The sequence below is a fragment of the Pyxicephalus adspersus genome, chromosome 9, assembly GCF_032062135.1.
Source record: "Pyxicephalus adspersus chromosome 9, UCB_Pads_2.0, whole genome shotgun sequence".
In the NCBI taxonomy this organism is placed as follows: Eukaryota; Metazoa; Chordata; class Amphibia; order Anura; family Pyxicephalidae; genus Pyxicephalus; species Pyxicephalus adspersus.
This window is the reverse complement of record NC_092866.1, coordinates 48,371,348-48,387,565: the sequence shown is the minus strand read 5'-3', so window position 1 is coordinate 48,387,565 and position 16,218 is coordinate 48,371,348. Positions and strand designations below refer to the sequence as shown.

The following is a 16,218-nucleotide window of genomic DNA, read 5'->3' as shown; positions in this document are numbered from 1 at the left end:
TATAAAGAATTCTTAGTACTGGACTCAATAGAGTTATTTTGTATTGAATCCAATACAAAATTATTTAAATTTACTGACGTGCCTCCCGCACGAACCGGGGGAAACCCCAGGGAATGTCTCTGCACACTGTGGGAGAAGATCGAAGGAGGAGGGCGCCGGGGAACCTGTAAGGACGAGAAGGATGCCGGGGACCCCAAAGAAACAAGGTAAGCGGGTTTTTTATTGTTTTTTAGCGACCCCGAATGTGACTCGGGATTACCGCTTTTTGCATGGAAAATCCATTGCTTGGGGGGTTAACCAATGCTGCCTAATCAGGTCTGTGCAGCTAGACATCAGTGACCTCTAGTACTAAAAGAGTTCAAGGGCAAAAAGTAGACCTCTTAGTGCAGCATTTACCAACTAGTGAAGCTTTTGGTGGCTCACCAAAGCTCTGGCCAGTGCGCCCCCCCAAATGGGGTCAGGTGAAGAACCCCGCTGGGGGGCCCACCGCCAGAGCCGTGGACCATGTCTTCCATAGGAATGGCAGACACAGGCGGTGGGTGGGTTGTGTCTCTGGGTGAATTCTGTCATTATGACGTCACTCCGGGGTGAAGTTTCTTCCCCTTTGAGTGGCACACGGCTCCCCGCAGGTCCCCGCAGTCCAGGGTCCATGCATTAGGTGGTCCGTAGATCCGAAAAGGTTGGTAGTGAACTGCTAATGCTGTACAATTACCTTGAAAAAAGTAGCAGGTCGACCCAGTTTTTTTTTTTTTTTTGGTTCTCTGGAATCTCCTACAAATAGGCTTCACAAAACTCATCTTATATAGAATAACTGCTTTCCTAAGTTTGTGCTATCTAACCTTATATTTTCTCTGGTATGTATTGCCAGTCAGACAGGAGCTTCTGAAGCTGGTCTGTATCAGATTACTAGTTACAAGAATCATCTTAGAGCTGACACTTTGACATGTCATGCTTTCTATACCCATAAGAAAGTAGGGCATAAATGTGCACCATGGGTACACAAGTGACCAGCACCTAGCTCCCTGGGTGCGATTTTGAGGTCAGATCTGTACAGACAGTACCTGCAGTAGGTTCATATTCTAAACATACCAATGCCACTTGTTTTTCTTTTTTCTGAGCAAACCTGGCTAGTAATACTTTTTTTTCCAGGAAAGGGGCAACCCTTTCTGCAAAGTGGGAACTATTAGCTGCTGTGCACTGTGCTACATATGCCACCCCCAGATCTCAATTTATAGCTCAAACACCAAACTTCCTCTCATTAACGGAGCTAGCAAATAACATTTGTATTGCCTCACCTCTCACTCCCACTTACTGCAACAAACCAATTATTATGTTTCATTATCCTGTGTTTTTGTGTTGTTTGCAGGGAGTTCTTCACTTCACTGGTTGTTTTTTTTTAAGTTTCACATTAACACACTATGGCTTAAACAGCGCTAATAGGTGTGTATCAATAATAGAACCACCAGACTATGAAAATGAACTTTTCTCCTATTGTCAAAGTGAGTAAGCACCTGTAGTCTTAGAGAAAACAAGAAAGCAAGTATTGAAGGTATACATTGCTGTTTTTTTAATCTTCTGACATTTGTGAAGCAAAGATGTAGTTTGCCCATATCAGGAAAATGGAAGAGTTTTCTGCATAGAAGTCACTGCAAGAAATAAGGTGCAATGCACTACCTGGGGTACCATAAATCCACTGCAAGTTTCAACCTGCAGGTGTCTCCTGAGAACAATTTAATCCCAAACTCCAAGCAAGAGAGCTAAATACAAAGAATAAATACATAGATGAGAACTGATTAACTTGCCAAAGGTTTAACATTTCTGTCCACCTAAGTATAGCACTGGCGTGGCCTTCTCACATATTATAGCAAGGAAGACACCAGTTTCTCTGTTACAGTATAGTAGCAGAGAAGAATTACAGTGCTGTCCTCTTTCCAACCCCACACTGATGACAGGGCAGAGAAGGAGCAGCAACAAACTGTTAAGGAAATCTTTCCACTCCCTCCTTCTCTTTGTATGTTAATTGTCAGCATATTTGTATGCAGGACCTGGACCTATCTTTCAGTCTGGCCTCTCCCTCTCCTAGTCTGCCAAGTGCTGCTGTATATGGAATTACAGGCGGTCAATTTCATGCACTTTTATTAGCTGCATTATTATTAAATTTGTGTATTTTATATCTGCCAGGAATTTACCTTTTATAAGAAAAAACACGGGGGTTGTTAGAGATAAACTTGTTCTGAAAAATGCTAGTTGCTAGAAGTACAATATCTTCATACTATTTCCAAGCATGACAGCCAAACATGGTTTTAAAAGGAGAGGTCAGCAATGATAGCCTTGATAATCATCTTAAAACAGTCTTAATAAAACAGTTTTCAAAGCTTGAAAGTTTTACACTATTGGGTCTATTTATAAAACAGGATATCAGACCCATTCCAGGTATATATGTTTCAATGGCATTACCTGATTCCCACCAGGGAATGTCAGATGCTGTTTTGTATAAAATTTCCAACACATACTGTTTAACTCTACTGCTCTTCCTCTCAAATTTTAATTCACACTGGGTTCACATCTATGCAACAGCGTAGATGTGTCATACTGTAGATTGCACAAAAAAAGTGTCTGCACTTTCTTAGTTTACATTCACACCACCATGTATGATACATAAAGTTCCGTGAGTTACTTTGCAAGGCACCACAAGTCGCTCAGCAAGGTGCTTTGGGGTGACATTCAGAATGATTGGCATTTTAGCATACCAAGGCTTGTTACATAAATACTATGCTGAAGTGCAGCGGTCGCCAACTTTTCGAACCTCACAGACCAGTCCTAATCTTAATTAATTCATTAGATCTCATAATTTTAAATCCTGCCGAACATTAATATGAAAAGATAAATACATATGAAAAAAAACAATAATCTTCCTAATAGTGCCTGACAAGGACTGTGGCGGCTCTGATTCATTGATCAGCTCACGGTTAAGTGAAGTGTTACTATTGTTACTATTATCATTAGTTGCATTATCTTTGGTATTACTAAAGAAATGCTAAATATTTGTTTGCTTTTTCTCACTCATTATGCGTTGAATTCATTCTAATCTAAGACCAAACAAAAAATAATAGTTATCACAATCAAACTATTTGATGCCATTAAATATAACGAATGTTAAAGAAGAGGTCATACTTACCTAAAAGAGCATCTGAGAAATAAACAAATAAAATAAAATAATCAGATGAGAATCGGTATTGGCGGAGCGGGGTGGAAACAATACTGAAGCGTACGGCTCAGGAACAACCGGTTGCCTCATACAACTTAAGAATACACTGATGTCACACTGAAGAGGGTGTTCAAACTGCAGTGGTGTCTCACCAAATGAGAGCTGCCAATTTCACTGCCAGAGTATTGGAAAGCTGGGGATATTTTCTATATTGCACAGTGACCAGAATAGAAGGGAGGTCAGGGAGGTACAAAAAAGGTAACTGTTTATGCTGAAACTATTTTGTGAATTTTATTTTAAAAGGTGGAGTTGTTCTTTATTTTTACTGTGATAACCTATATGTATTTTAAAATGTAAATCCAGTAATGTGAAACAGCTGCATGTTATATAAATAATAATCAATTAATACAAAGATTGCATTTTTTTTTTACATAAAGCAGATGATTTAATTAAGGTATATAAGGGCTCGTTCAGATCAAGAACACTTATATGTTATGTTAGACCAATGTATCTCAACTTTTTTAACACAGAGGAACACTTTAAATGTCACTTTGAATGTCACCCTTACACCCAAAAATATAATTTGTATCCAATAAACTGACCTGAGAATCACAAGCTGCCCATTGAACCCCTCCCTAGTAGCCTCTGAAAAACCTTGGTTGAGAAACACTTTGTTTGAGCAACCTATTGCTTTTAAAGCAGAACTAAAGTTTCACCTTGAAGATTCCTTGATCAGGCCGGTCATTTTTGCAGAAAGAGACAGGTGATGTCCCTTTTGAATAAAGCGTACCTAAACCTAACATTTTTACTTTACATAGAAGATAAGACAACCCTTCTATGTAAGGTAAAAATGTTGTTGTTTTTTCCTTTTCCTGCAGCTACATTATCCGATCTTGCACCTGCGCAGAGTGAAATCAGGTAAGGAAAAAGAAAGACCGAGGACCGGAGATGGTAGTGCCCGGCACTTCCTCTGCACCAGGACTAAGAAGAATTCCAGGACTACACAGGACTGGATCGTGGGAAAGACCAGTGCTATTGAGGTAAGTGTAATTTTTTTATTTTTAGTTTAGTTCCACTTTAATCTCCTATGCCCACCTGATCGCTCCAGGTTTCTGGCAAAAAGCTAGCTCTCACTGTGTGCCAGGAATGACTGAACGTCTGTGCAGCTTTGTGCGAGTTACGCCATTCAGGCCAAGGATCCCAAGGAGGAAGCACAAAAAGACGAAGATGGTGGAGCCCCAGGAAAGACCGGGGACAGGTAAGTAACATGGAGTTTAGTTCTACTTTAACTTGTTTGCCAATGCATCACAGCAAATATTTTAAAGAACGCACATGCTTTTTTTTTTTTTTACAGTGCACCACAACACAGCAAAGGTCCAATGCTATAAATGATAGTAAATAAGATGCAGAACTGCATTGGTTTACTGTGCAACAGTGAAAAGCACAGACCTGATTAGGCATCAGCTGTGTATCTGAACCTTTACAGCAACATGTTAATATATGCAATAATCATCTGATTCACAATAAATTATCCATAAATGATAATAACATTTTTTAAATTCTAAACCAGATTATTAAAAAGATCTCATATAAAGGTGTGCTGACAGACACATTTTATTATGAATCTTCTTTTCTTAACACATCTGCACAATATTAAAACAAATAAAAGCAGCACATAACAATAAACAAAAAGTATAATTGCATTCTAAACAATAAACATTGTACATTATGATTGCTTTAACTCCTTCTGTTCCAGCAATACAAAGCAAACTGAGAAATAATTCATTGTAATGCCATTTGTGATCACATAATGAATTAGGTTACAAAAGTCCTAATAAACATTCACAGTAGAATATAAAAAGCAGCATGCATAATCAAAGAGCAGCATATGAATTACAAAAAAAAATACAAATGCACATAGTGTAATAAGTGCTTTCATCAAAAAGAAAAAGATTTAGTATTTGCTGACATAAAAATACACAGACTGCAGATTTGTCATTGCATACAAGGCCACCATGGGGTCATCCTCTACACAAAATAAGCAAGCACTTACAATGACACTGACAGCTCGGTTCACATTAATAGCTGCTGGAGTGTAGATCAGGAAGTTACAGACACATGGAGCTGTTCATGGTGCTCAGTGATCAGCAATCCCTCCACAACAAGCATGATGTGTATATGGTTCCTCGTTCATGCAGGCAGTGCACAGACATGTTTCTGTTGGCTAGAAAGGAAATCATTTATTGTTATTATTGTAAAAAGGAAATAATTAAAATAGCATTGCAAAATAGCAAAAGCTGCACTTGCCGAAATGTATTTTTTTATCCTATCTGCTGATCTGGAGCAAACATGCAAGTGCTGAACTGGTAAACTAAACCTGAAAACAAAAAGTTGCAAGCAGGCAGTTGTTTCTTGTAGATAAGACTTGCTATGCTTCTGCAATAAAACAAACTAAAATGCTTGTTCACAGTTCTCTATTAAATGTACAATGAGCTGCGCATCTTGATTGGCCAGGCATGACATTATTTATATAGAGTCAACATATTACGCAGTGCTGTACATTAAATAGGGGTTGCAAATGACAGATAGATACAGACAGTGATACAGGAGGAGGAGAGGAGCCTGCCCAGAAGAGCTTACAATCTAAAAGATAACTCGCCATTCATTCCCAGCACTGGGTAAAACAGAACTTAGTTGCTCCTCTTTTTGAATAGATATGCATGTATTATGTAACTAATAAAAATTGTCATTTTGAACTAAACCATCCAGACTTTCTCACTTTAACCAATCATTTAACCTGCCTTAGCACAACGCATGTAAATACACATGTTAACACAATGCACGACAAGGTTGAGATGTGAGGGGTCCTGTAAAGGCAATCCAAACCCAATCACTAAAATATACAAGCTTTAGTATGTGAATGTAGTTTTAACACATTGTTTTGATCTTTTTAATTTTGTACCTAACATTAGATAAATATTTTGTGTTTGTGTTATAAAGGTCCTTGTCGTACAATTGTACCTCTTATCATCCAGTTGGTGGAGACTACAAGTGGCCATATTGACATATATAGTACAGAAATGGTCCACTGTTTTTAGAAAGTTAGTGCTGAGCAATGATGTGCATGTAGGCTGGAAGTGCCTGAACGAGGCTGGGGTTGATCAGCAGAGGTGCAAAAAGGTGTAATCTGTTTGGCATGGGTTATTCCATTGCACACATAGCTTGCAAATGCACAAATGAGGAACACAGAAGCAGCTAACAATTTTTTTTTTAAAATTAAAAGCAATTATATTACTCCAAACTGGTACAATAAATTAGGTTTTAAGTATTAGGTTGAGTCAGTCATCAGGTTTTAGACACACTTCATAAAGCACAACATACTCCAACAAATTAAGCCCTCTAAAATTACAGTTACCTACTGTCAAAAGAGAATATGTTATCTGGCCAATTTATAGCATAGTCACCGGTTCACTTGATAGCCCTGTTCCTTTCCAGCTGATACTCACCTACTATATACCCCAAAATACTCTATTAGCCATGTGATCTGGAGGTAACTCAGGGCTAACAATTTTCTAAAAGTAATGGTAAAAAAAGTCTATTTTGTCTGGTAGCAGCCAATATCATACCTACAAAATGTTCCTGATTTTAAGGGACTGTCCATAGTTCTGCCTCAGTTTTCCTTTTTTTCAAGTGGTCATGTAGACCTATAAAAAAAAAAAATATCTATCAAAAAGTGTTAGCCAAACTTTCCATCCAGCCTTTAAATTATTCTAAGGTTATTCAGAAAAGCTAATATAAAGGAAAAAAAAAATCATTTTTTGAGGGTTGTGTCATATATCTACAAAATTTGAGCAAAAGTGTCCTCCAAAAATTGGGATTTGCATTATGCATGGTTAGGCCATATAGTGTTCATAGGGTAAAGCTTTGTACAGATGTCTGATGGACATCAGGAGATTGTCACTGGAAATGATGATCATTTTGTGAATGTTTCCAGTAACGGATGAATGAACGAGCGCTATACACACAATGCTGTTCTATGGGGCCTGGATTGGAGAGGATACACTTTATTCTGTGAAGTTGGATGAACTAGCAATCCTGGACCAGATCCATTCCAGGTTTTTTGGATCACCCAGCTTTACCAAAGAAAGTGTATCCTCTCCAGCCTTGGAGAGCATCAACCTCTCTAGCGGTTAATTTCTTTCCGGTTTTATGTCTAAAAGCGGTACATTTTTTTTCATGAAAATTTATTTTACAGTATAATATAATAGTATGAGTATAATAAAGTTTGAAACACAAAATCATGTAAAAATCATAAATTGAATAAATTAAAAAATCTATATATATAAAAAAAAAAGTTTTTTTTTTAAATACATATTACACTCATACTATTATATATACTGTAAAATAAATGTTCTTGAAAACAATGTACTGCTTTTACACATATAAATCCAAATGTATTGCATTCGATACAGTTATTTTGTATTGAATGCAATACAAATGGATTTTGAATTCACCCTCCCCCCCCCCACGCCGGCAACGTACACGCGCACCGACATCACCGGGAACTCCCTGGTGACTCATCGGGTGCAGAAGCCGGCCGGAGGAAGAAGAAAAAAGAAGACAGAGATTGCCATGATGGACGGCGCAGGACGCCGGCGGATCAGGTAAGGCTGTATTTACTAACCTTCCCATAGGATTACCTACCCCGAGTGTGACTCGTGGTTACTGCTTTTAGCAACTTTTTTCTACCCCGAGTGACACTCGGGGTTACCGCTTGGGAGGTTAATAAATCGGGGCCATTGATAGAGGAGTGGGGACAAGTCAGTGCCACTCTGTTCTCTACTCCAAGAGTCCACAGCAGTCATCCCCAATTGGTCGTTCCTCAATCCGCCACTTGGAAGACCACTGTATGTGTAAGATTTATTTATACTTGAACAATTGTGCCTGTATCAGGTGACTATTATCTGAAACATAGCTTAAGATGTACAGGTGAGAAATGAGCATTTGCAGCTTACTATCTGTTCATCTGTCCATCCAAGTCCTCCTGCTTTATTTACTTAGCAATTACAAGCTTATCTCCCTCTACCAACATCAAAGAATAGGGAGCTGGTATGGTCAGCCCAGGCTTAGAGGGAAACTAAAGACAGGTTAGATTAACCAGTTTAGTACTTACTTGTCAAAAAATACTATTCCTAAGTCATAATGGTATGCCAAATTTATTAGAGCAAAGGGTACATTTTGACTTTCATGTAACTGAATCCTCTTTCCGTTTAAAATAAATTTTTACTCATTCATGCCAGTTTTGGCATTTTGCATTTGTGACGGGTGTGCGGTAATTGATTGCAATCATTTCTGGTAGAGCATAGGTTAAACAGGTCTGAAAAATAAAGTCTGATCCTGTGTACACATCCATTAATCATTTTCAGGATATCCCTGATGACTCCCTTTAGGAAGAGAGATTTGCATTAAAAAGACATGTTTGGCCCCCACCACTTCTCCCCAGGGATGTGAGGGTGATATTTGTCTGTGAAGCCATCTTTTCTGCAGTCATGTCATCAAGCCGCAGCCAGAAGCAGCCCACACACCAGCGCTTTCAGCAGGTTCTGTGCAGCTGTGAATTGTAATATTTGGGGATACCCCTGCCATACGCACATTTACTTCCTCCTCATTCTTTACCATTAATGTCAGCTAAAAACAATGTCGCTGCCTACAGGGAAAAAAATTGGATTTCCCTATCACACTTGTCAAAAGCAGCTAATATCGTTGGACACTGAGATTTCAAATAATAGATCTATTTACAGATGCATCTCCCTCCTTCATGCATTATTGATGCGTTCGTGAGGAATCCTCCATCCTTTGCCAAATGCCTGCTTTAGGTGATATATTTATGGAGAATGAATTTATATTCAGCCCCACGCCTGGAGGAGGTTGTCTAGATCAAAACACTTTCTGGATCCTGTCTGCAGTTTTTCCAAATCCAAACAGTATGTGTTTGGATATTTATCAGGGATAACGCAAGCTAATGCTTGTAATGTGCAGAGACAACACATATGAGAGTATTCATGTTATGTACAGTTTTAAAATTAAGCAGCATAAAAGTAAGAAAGAGCAGATGTACACTGCCTGGCCAAAAAAAGTCTCTAATATAAAGTTGGATCGCCTTTAAAGCGGCACTGAACTCAAAACAAAAAAAACACACCTTTAGTCTGGCAGATATGTCTATCCATCGAGAAGTTTCTTTGTTTGGGTCCTGGCTTGGGGACTTTTTTGACCAGGCGCAAAAGAATGACCCTGGGACACCAGATCTACAGAAAGTTGCCTAGATAAACCATTTATACTGTGCTGTGATAATATACCTGTGTGGAATTAGGCGGTTTATTGTGTGTTGAGGCAGCCCGTTCCGGACACTGAGGCTTGAGGAAGTGTTTATGCCCAGTGTTTAAACATATTGGGTCTTATGACCCCCTCTTCCACTGTAAAATACCCACTAAACATGCATATATATATATATATATATATATATATATATATATATATATATATATTGCTAAGATAAAGTAAAGTAGGCAAATATTTGGTACCCTTGCAGTTAGTTTCCCTCCCCACCACAAGGGTTAGTTCTCTTTTTCTAGGGAGGATTGAATAGTAGTAAACTTGCCTTATCCTTACCCTCTGCACCAATTGTCACTCTGTTCCACTGCACTAGATCCGTCTCCGCAGCCTCTTCCTAATCCTTGCTGCCTGGCCAGTCTTATTGATAATGTCTTCCTCTTCAGTGCATGTGTATGGGTCTTTCATATTAATATTTATTGCAGAAGGGACATCACCTGTCCCTTTCTGCAATAGACACCTGCCTGATCGCACATTTTACTTTAGTTCCACTTTAACCCATGAAGAGGGTAGAAGAACCAAGTGCAAGGCTACATAAAACTTTAGCTTTAAAGGCTATCAGAAACTGGCAATGTCAAACTAAGACTAGTCTGTACACAAGGTGACAACAATGCTGCTGATTTCACTGCTAAATGACTACAGTTGTCACCTTATTGACCCAATTGTTTGTAAGATCTACAGAATATTTAATTATGTTTCAGGGTCTTCTCAGAAAAGCGAATGTTTTGTTGTTAATGCTCAATACAGGGGGTCCCAAAACTCACTACACACTTCTGTTTTTCTATTTAGTTCCAGGTATCATTCGGAGAGACTTAAGGGCCATCAGCATATGACAACTTAGTCTTTGCAGTTTTTGTAAGCAAATCATTTCCTTAACCATGGCTCACCAATTGACATTGGAGCAGTGTTGCAAAATTGCCACGTGGCAAGAAGTTTTTCAGTCCCCGACTGCAGTTCAGTGCAAGTTTGGGAAGCTTTATGGCCGTCACTTGGCTCCAACGCATAACACAATTTATGCTATCCATGGCGTGTTTCTCGAAACAGGATCTGTTCTTGACAAACCACACAGCGGAAAGCCTCCTACTACCACCACTGATGAAGACATTGAACTCCTGGAGCAGGCGTTGGTGCAAAGCCAGGGAAAGTCTGTCCAGAGGGCTGCACCGGAACTCATCAACAAAAGCTTGATTCAGCGGATGCTTCAGAGAGTGATAAAGCTCCACCCGAACCGACTTTGAGCAAAAGATTATTACCAAAACGACCAAACCTTATGGTTCAACGACGAGTCTATCTTTCATCTGTCTGGTTGGGTTAACTGACACAACTGTCGAATTTGGGGAAAATCAAACCCAGCAGAAATTGGCAACCATGAACAAGACTCTTTGAAGCTGGTGGTTTGGTATGCAATGTCTAGCACAGGACTAACTGGACCTTCCACGATGCATTGGGTAACACGACTACCGTTACAGGGGTAGGTTTGTTCTTAAGTTGAATTTGTATGTAAGTCAGAACTTCAGGTACATTATTTTGCAAAAAAGGCAATTAGGACAGATGTTTGTCTCAACAAATTATTAGGCAGCTTGGTGTCAGTTACTTTGTAAAATCCTCACTGTGAGTTAATCACAAACAAAGCAAAAAAAAAAAATCTTTATGGAGCCTAGATATTCAATAACTTCTGGAGCAAGCTGAGCTTTGATATGCAAAAAAAAAACAACTGCAGAGTTTGTCTTGGCCATTAAAGAGTTACAAAAGGCTCAAGAAAGAGATCACCCCCTTAAAATCACCCACAACCTTGCTGTGTTTAGCAAAAGATTCCTTCTGCAAGTCATGCAAAACCGCCCCCTTCAAGCCACCTTTCTGCACAGGAGCGAGCAGGGAAGACACGTTCGTATTTAGGAGGCGTCTGTATGTCGGATGTCCTTTACCCGGAGACTACCTGTAATGACTTTTGGGACACCCTGTATATACACAATGTTCATCCAAGTAACACACTGTAATATTTCATTGACCCGCCTTTAGCTTTGATTATGGTACGCACCTGGCCATCCAGAGTTAGCAAAGATCTTGTATTGATAATGGGACAATCAGATCACTCCGTAAAGTCTTATCCAGCACATTCCAAAAATTCCAAATGGGGTTAAGATATGGACTGTGGTGGCCATGCCATGTGTTAAAATGATGTCTCATGCTCCCTGAACCACTCTTTAACAATTTGAGCCCAAAAAATCCTGGCATTGTCATATTGGAGTAAGTCTGGGCTATCAGGGAAGAAAGAATCCATTGATGGAAATAAATCTGGTCATTCAATACATTCGGATAGCTGATCTCATTTTTTTGGGCTCATAACATCGCTGAATCTAGCAGCATATTACTGCACCCACAGACTTGATTTTTTTTATGTCTAAGCAGTGTATATAAATATAATATTTTAGTCCAGTTAGTCCTCTTCCAGGTTGAATGCTGCTCAATGTCACCAATATCACCCACTTCCCATAAGCCTAGATCAGTGTTACTCATACAGGTTTCCTCTAAAAGTTGCTAGGGGTTCCTTGAGCAATTAGTTTGTGCCACTGGGGTCAGTTTATTAGAAACCAATGATCTTTTTGGCTATCTGTAAAGATGGAATTCTTCCCACTGACCACCCCACCGATGTACTGTAAGCTGTGGATAAAAGAATATTTATAGCAGCGGATCCCCAAGATCCACCAGAAAAGGATTTCAAGGGTTCCTCCATGTTACAAAGGTTAACACTGGTCTAGGGTGTCATGAACACACTTCCTAGCAATATGTCATCAACCTTGGCACACAGAATGACTGCATACTAGTGAACAAACAGAAGAGGGACCATGGGGCATCACCAGCTCATCTAAAACTTGTCTAAATAAACAGTTTACAGGTGTAGCTTTATGTTGGGGTGCCTCTCTAAACTAATGGCACCACCATGGATCATATTTTCATGTTTTACTTTATGTTACTATAATAAAGAGATCTAAGTGGGCCAACTGAACTTTTAGGTTTGTATGATCATGCAGGTCATTATTGCAGAACAGGAAAGGCGATGTCCCTTCTGGAATAATGCCTCTTACCTGCCCAATTGCTCCCGGTTGCTGGCAAAAAGCTGGGTTGTGCATGTATGTCGCCAGGGAAATCCAACATTCTGGGTTTGTGGCAAGATGAATGAACTCCTGGAGCTACGTCATCTCGGTGCAGCCAATCAAAATGGGTGAAGATCATCTGGAAAAGGAAAAAGAGAAGGAAGGTGGCTCCGGAGCACGTCCTGCGCTGGGATGTGGACAGGTGAATGGACCAAGTTCATGCAGAACTAAACCCACGATTACTTACCAGTTCCATCACAGGGCATTGAAGATGATCTTTGGCCATGCCAGGACAGGGTAACTCTTGTGCAAAGTTTGACAGCTGGTCATAATCAACATAGGGTCGCACAAAGTAGACCATTGCTTGGGCCTGATTTATTAAAGCTCTCCAAGACTGGAGAAGATACACTTTCATGGGTGAACCTGGGTGATCCAGCAAACTTGGAAAGGTTTGTTAGGAAATGTTGCACAAGATCCTTCCAGGTTTGCTGGATCACCCAGGTTCACCCATGAAAGTGTATCTTCTCCAGTCTTGGAGAGCTTTATTAAATCAGGGCCAATATGTTTCAAGGGTACACCAGTCCCCTGGTACATGGGGTAATTGCTCTTTTTTTTCTTTTTTTGCTGTCTGTGTCTTCATTATTTATTCAGTGACCAGGAATTTAGGTGTGAGATATACAACACAATATGACTTTACCAGAACAGGAACAGTAGAAAAATCTTCCAGTGGGCATTTTATGCACTGCAGGGGGTAAAAAGTCCCTGGAGGCTGCTGGCCATGACGATGACGTCATCATCACCTAGGTGACATGGATGACTAACAAAATATTTTCAAAAATAAAAATATTTACATAAATAAAACGTTGATAAAGTTGATACAGCATAATAAAAATACACAGAACGTTTACTTTAACCCTTACACTGCCTGGTCTGCGGCTTTGCCAGCTTCATCGTTTATTTTTTCTGGCATTCAGCTTTAAGAAAGACGAAGAGGGTTCCCCAGCCGTCAACAAGGAACGTCATCGGGCACGGCCAGTCAGCCAATCGCGAAGGAGGAAGGCGGGACGTAGGAGGCATGGCTACGTCATCCTGCGCGCCGTCCAATGGGAGACCGGGAAAGGGGAGCCGCTGTAATTTGAATGTTGTAGCGGGGAGGTCGCTGCTGTGTCCGGGGAGTGTGGGGTGGATAGGGCCCGAGGTGGGCAAAGCGGTATGTGAAACACCGGAAAAGAAAAAAAAAAAAACATAAGAACCGTCCAGGTGAGATTTGCCGGAGCTCCGGAATGTGGGGAGGGGGGTCTGTAAAGCTTGTTGTCATGGCCAGCTTTGCTTCGGTGTAAGCTGCTTCCATAGACCTTGTCAGGCCGTGTTGTGATTGGCTAATATAGCACCATGTGATGGTAGAAAGACATGACAACAGTTTTAGTGAGTTATGTCTTATGGTTGGCAGTACTGTGGAAGATTTTACAGGCTGCTGACATATTGGAGGGCAGAAGGCCATAGAAAGGCTAAACATTGATAATGAGTACCTGTACTCTATGGGTGCTGAGCTTCTGCCATAATAATTATTATTATTACACAGTATGAAATAGCACCAACATATTAGGCAGCGGTGTACAAAGTCCATGGTCATGTCACTAGCTGTCCCTCAAAGGAGCTCACAATCTAATGTCCCTACTATTAATACAGTCTTTGTCTAATTTTGAGGGGAAGCCAATTAACCTAACTGCATGTTTTTGGAATGAGGGAAGAAACTGGAGTACCTGGAGCAAACACAGGCGAACCTGCAAACTCCATGCAGATGGCGTCCTGGCGGAGATTCAAACCTGGGACCCAGCACTGCAAAGGCCAGCTTGCTAACCACTGAGCAAATGTGCACAGCATTCATACCACATACCTGCAGTCATCACAGATCCAGGATTTATCATCACTACATCACAGGAAGCCGCCATCTCTTCTGCCAATTACCAAGTCCACTTAGCATGGATGGATTATCTATTAGACGCATTACATGCGACATTGCCACACACAGCGCCACGCTTTACACTACATGCTGCATGATCTGTACATTGTAGAGCCAGCAGCAGCCAGGGATTTATTTTTTTGTCTGTTGTGTCCTTGTCTATTTTGTTGATGACCAATACCACCTGGTGATGTTTTGATTTAGGTTTCCCTTTAAGTCTTGTTCTCTGCAGGCTTCTGGTGGGGAATTCTTAATGCATTGGGCTCAGAGCATTCTCTATGTATATATACATCTGTAGCCAATTCAATTTGCTTCATTTGCATTATTAGTTTGCAGGGTTGCAATTGAAGCAATGGAGATGTATCCACAAGGACCTCTTGATTGCTTTAAGTAGTAGGCTTGGCATTTTTGCTTGCATATTTTACATTTTTTATTTTGTAGTAAAGGCAAACTCTGCTCACCCCTGATATACATCAGTTCTCTACCCAGAAATTTTTGTTAGGCTGTGTAGGAAGAAAGTGTAGGTGGGTGGCAGCCCCTATATTTCAATCCAACTCTATAGTAACCTCCCAAAAACAGCCGGTTGGTTACTGAAAAGTTCTGGGTGGTACGCCTAGCTTAAAGGGGCTGGGGAGAACACTGTATGTGTGGTTGTTTGTTATGGCACACAATTGTTCTCAATAGCCGCAGCTTGGAAGGCTGCAAAACTTCTTCAACATTTCAAAAACAAGTACTGAATGCGACTAAAGCTGCATACACACATCAGAATATAGACATTTGTACAGTGATCCCCCTGTGTTGTTCATCAGTCTGTTGTGGTGGATTGTTTAATGAATGATTGGGAACGACTGTTGTTAACAGCTATGGAGGAGAGCAAAGTGGGGTGCCTTTCTTCCATAGAAAAGAACGATGCTGTGTGTCATTCGCTCATCTGTCATTTAAAACTCATGAAAGTGTTTCCAGAGATATTTGTAAATTACTACTAGATATGCAGTTTCCAAAATCATCTAAAAACCTTGACTTCTGAGATGATTCTCTGCCAATATGAGCTGTCGGGCTCATCTGGGACGAGAATCTGATGTGCACAGAGGTCGTACAATGTTGTTCATGGATCTGTCCTGGCGGATCTATGAACGAACACAACGAAAGTGAACGGAGGAGAGTGCAGCGGGGTGACGCTTGCTTGTTCTCGCCTCTCCATAGATCAGAAAGAAGCTGTATGTACAGCGCTCTTTCTTCAGCTTTCAGTCGTTTGTTGCTGGAAGGGATCAAGAAGGATCGTTTCCAATGACAATAATTGAGCATGTGTACCTAGGCTTAGATACATTAGGGGAGCCTTTTTATTATTGGAGAATCCTTGAGATAACTTTCAGGTCAGAATGTCTCTTACATTACTGACCATTGGGAAGTATGTCATCTTTACAGATAGCTAAAAGATTATTGGTGTGACTTTATCTGACCTGAGAAGCAAATTCCTCATTGATCAAAGCATACCTAAACTTAGAATTTTCACTTTACATAAAAGGGTAGACAACCCAGTTCAGTTTTTTTTTTTTTTTTTT

General features: G+C 40.2%; 2 protein-coding genes across 3 annotated transcripts in view; one reads left to right on the top strand and one right to left on the bottom strand.

The window, feature by feature from the left end:
• Positions 1–13,678, bottom strand: part of METTL15 (methyltransferase 15, mitochondrial 12S rRNA N4-cytidine) — a 134,886-nt gene extending 121,208 nt beyond the window's left edge. The window contains exons 1-3 of one of the 2 annotated variants that reach the window (XM_072421844.1): positions 13,614–13,639; positions 6,835–6,912; positions 5,262–5,432 (exon numbers count right to left, since the gene is read on the bottom strand). The gene's annotated coding sequence lies outside the window, so the exon portion shown is untranslated. Of the gene's footprint in view, positions 1–5,261; positions 5,433–6,834; positions 6,913–13,613 lie in introns of both variants that reach the window. The other variant, XM_072421845.1, reaches the window with a different exon arrangement.
• A 135-nt stretch (positions 13,679–13,813) lies between these two features.
• Positions 13,814–16,218, top strand: part of KIF18A (kinesin family member 18A) — a gene marked incomplete in the record, with an annotated part of 47,146 nt that continues 44,741 nt past the window's right edge. Inside the window, 1 exon segment of the mRNA XM_072421843.1 lies at positions 13,814–13,934.